The sequence below is a fragment of the Sesamum indicum genome, linkage group LG5 (genome assembly GCF_026168435.1).
Source record: "Sesamum indicum cultivar Baizhima isolate 11 linkage group LG5, ASM2616843v1, whole genome shotgun sequence".
Lineage (NCBI taxonomy): Eukaryota > Viridiplantae > Streptophyta > Magnoliopsida > Lamiales > Pedaliaceae > Sesamum > Sesamum indicum.
Genome location: NC_142661.1, coordinates 11,062,177 through 11,066,213, shown reverse-complemented (window position 1 = coordinate 11,066,213; position 4,037 = coordinate 11,062,177).

Here is a 4,037-nt window from a genome sequence, read left to right as displayed (position 1 = left end):
CAAAATCATCTTGCTCTTCCTTTCATTTCATTTCTTGAATTTTTCGTAAAGAGGGTTTCTTCAGTTCATTTCTTGAATTTTTGGTGAAGCGGGTTCTCCATTTGATCCGAGAAAGAAAAAAGCCACCGATAAAAATACTCAAAATCATCTTGCTCTTCCTTTCATTTCATTTCTTGAATTTTTTGTTAAGAGGGTTTCTTCAGTTCATTTCTTGAAATTTGTGGGAAGAGGATTTCTCCATTTGATCCGAGAAAGAAAAAAGCCACCGGTAAAAATACTCAAAATCAGCTTGCTCTTCCTTTCATTTCATTTCTTGAATTTTTCGTGAAGAGGGTGTCCTCAGTTCATTTCTTGAATTTTTGGTGATGAGAGTTTCTCCGTTTGATCCGAGAAAGAAAAAAGCTACCGGTAAATATTCAAAATCATCTTGCTCTTCCTTTCATTTCATTTCTTGAATTTTTCGTGAAGATGGTTTCTTCAGTAAATTTTTTGAATTTTTGGTGAAAAGGGTTTCTCCATTTGATCCGAGAAAGAAAAAAACTACTGGTAAAAACATTCAAAATGATCTTGCTCTTGCTTTCATTTCATTTCTTGAATTTTTGGTGAAGAGGGTTTCTTCAGTTCTTTTGTTGAATTTTTGGTGAAGAGGGTTTCTCCATTTGATCCAAGAAAGAATAAAGCTACCGGTAAAAATACTCAAAATCATCTTGCTCTTCCTTTCATTTCATTTCGTGAATTTTTCGTGAAGAGGGTTTATTTTCAGTTCATTTCTTCAATTTTTGGTGTAGAGGGTTTCTCCATTTGATCCGAGAAAGAAAAAAACCACTGGTAAAAATACTCAAAATCATCTTGCTCTTTCTTTCATTTCATTTCTTGAAATTTTTGTGAAGAGGGTTTCTCAGTTCATTTCTTGAATTTTTGGTGAAGAGGGTTTCTCCATTTGATCCGAAAAAGAAAAAAGCCACCGGTAAAAATACTCAAAATCATCTTGCTCTTCCTTTCATTTCATTTCTTGAATTTTTCGTGAAGAGGGTTTCTTGAGTACATTTCTTGAAATTTGTGTGAAGACGGTTTCTCCATTTGATCGGAGAAAGAATAAAGCTACTGGTAAAAATACTCAAAATCGTCTAGCTCTTCCTTTCATTTCATTTCTTGAATTTTTCGTGAAGAGGGTTTCTTCAGTTCATTTCTTGAATTTTTGGTGAAGAGGGTTTCTCCATTTGATACGAGAAACAAAAAAGCCACCGGTAAAAATACTCAAAATCATCTTGCTCTTCCTTTCATTTCATTTCTTGAATTTTTCGTGAAGAGGGTTTGTTCAGTTCATTTCTTGAATTTTTTGTGAAGAGGGTGTTGTCCATTTGATTCGAGAAAGAAAAAAGCCACCGATAAAAATACTCAAAATCATCTTGCTCTTCCTTTCATTTCATTTCTTGAATTTTTTGTTAAGAGGGTTTATTCAGTTTATTTCTTGAAATTTGTGTGAAGAGGATTTCTCCATTTGATCCGAGAAAGAAAAAAGCCACCGGTAAATTCTTCAGTTCATTTCTTGAATTTTTGGTGAAAAGGGTTTCTTCATTTGATCCGAAAAAGAAAAAAGCCACCGGTTAAAATATTCAAAATCATCTTGCTCTTCCTTTCATTTCATTTCTTGAATTTTTCGTGAATAGGGTTTCTTCAGTTTTTTTTTTTTTTGAATTTTTGGTGAAGAGGGTTTCACCATTTGATCCGATAAAGAAAAAAGCCACCGGTAAAAAATACTCAAAATCATCTTGCTGTTCCTTTCATATCATTTCTTGAATTTTTCGTGAAGAGGGGTTTCTTCAGTTCATTTCTTGAATTTTTGGTGAAGAGGGTTTCTCCATTTGATACGAGAAACAAAAAAGCCACCGGTAAAAATACTCAAAATCATCTTGCTCTTCCTTTCATTTCATTTCTTGAATTTTTCGTGAAGAGGGTTTGTTCAGTGCATTTCTTGAATTTTTTGTGAAGAGGGTGTTGTCCATTTGATTCGAGAAAGAAAAAAGCCACCGATAAAAATACTCAAAATCATCTTGCTCTTCCTTTCATTTCATTTCTTGAATTTTTTGTTAAGAGGGTTTCTTCAGTTTATTTCTTGAAATTTGTGTGAAGAGGATTTCTCCATTTGATCCGAGAAAGAAAAAAGCCACCGGTAAATTCTTCAGTTCATTTCTTGAATTTTTGGTGAAAAGGGTTTCTTCATTTGATCCGAAAAAGAAAAAAGCCACCGGTTAAAATATTCAAAATCATCTTGCTCTTCCTTTCATTTCATTTCTTGAATTTTTCGTGAATAGGGTTTCTTCAGTTTTTTTTTTTTTTGAATTTTTGGTGAAGAGGGTTTCACCATTTGATCCGATAAAGAAAAAAGCCACCGGTAAAAAATACTCAAAATCATCTTGCTGTTCCTTTCATATCATTTCTTGAATTTTTCGTGAAGAGGGGTTTCTTCAGTTCATTTCTTGAATTTTTGGTGGAGAGGGTTTCTCCATTTGATCCGAGAAAGAAAAAACCCACTGGTAAAAACACTCAAAATCATCTTGCTCATCCTTTCATTTCATTTCTTGAATTATTTGTGAAGAGGGTTTCTTCAGTTCATTTCTTGAATTTTTGGTGAAGCGGGTTTCTCCATTTGATCCGAGAAAGAATAAAGCCACTGGTAAAAATACTCAAAATCATCTTGCTCTTCCTTTCATTTCATTTCTTGAATTTTTCGTGAAGAGGGTTTCTTCAGTTCATTTCTTGAATTTTTGGTGAAGAGGGTTTCTCCATTTGATCCGAGAAAGAAAAAAGCTACCGGTAAATATAGTCAAAATCAACATGCTCTTCCTTTCATTTCATTTCTCGAACTTTCGTGAAGAGGGTTTCTTCAGTTCATTTCTTGAATTTTTGAAGAAATAGGTTACTCCATTTGATCCGAGAAAGAAAAAGGCGACCGGTAAAAAATACTCAAAATCATCTTGCTCTTCCTTTCATTTCATTTCTTGAATTTTTCGTGAAGAGGGTTTCTTCACTACATTTTTTTGAAATTTGTGTGAAGACGGTTTCTCCATTTGATCCGAGAAAGAAAAAAGCTACTGGTAAAAATACTCAAAATCGTCTTGCTCTTCCTTTCATTTCATTTCTTGAATTTTTCGTGAAGAGTGTTTCCTCAGTTCATTTCTTGAATTTTTGGTGAAGAGGGTTTCTCCATTTGATACGAGAAACAAAAAAGCCACCGGTAAAAATACTCAAAATCATCTTGCTCTTCCTTTCATTTCATTTCTTGAATTTTTCGTGAAGAGGGTTTCTTCAGTTCATTTCTTGAAGTTTTGGTGAAGAGGGTTTCTCCATTTGATCCGAGAAAGAAAAAAGCTACCGGTAAATATAGTCAAAATCAACTTGCTCTTCCTTTCATTTCATTTCTCGAACTTTCGTGAAGAGGGTTTCTTCAGTTCATTTCTTGAATTTTTGAAGAAATGGGTTTCTCCATTTGATCCGAGAAAGAAAAAGGCGACCGGTAAAAAATACTCAAAATCATCTTGCTCTTCCTTTCATTTCATTTCTTGAATTTTTCGTGAAGACGGTTTCTCCATTTGATCCGAGAAAGAATAAAGCTACTGGTAAAAATACTCAAAATCGTCTTGCTCTTCCTTTCATTTCATTTCTTGAATTTTTCGTGAAGAGTGTTTCCTCAGTTCATTTCTTGAATTTTTGGTGAAGAGGGTTTCTCCATTTGATCCGAGAAACAAAAAAGCCACCGGTAAAAATACTCAAAATCATCTTGCTCTTCCTTTCATTTCATTTCTTGAATTTTTCGTAAAGAGGGTTTCTTCAGTTCATTTCTTGAATTTTTGGTGAAGCGGGTTCTCCATTTGATCCGAGAAAGAAAAAAGCCACCGATAAAAATACTCAAAATCATCTTGCTCTTCCTTTCATTTCATTTCTTGAATTTTTTGTTAAGAGGGTTTCTTCAGTTCATTTCTTGAAATTTGTGGGAAGAGGATTTCTCCATTTGATCCGAGAAAGAAAAAAGCCAC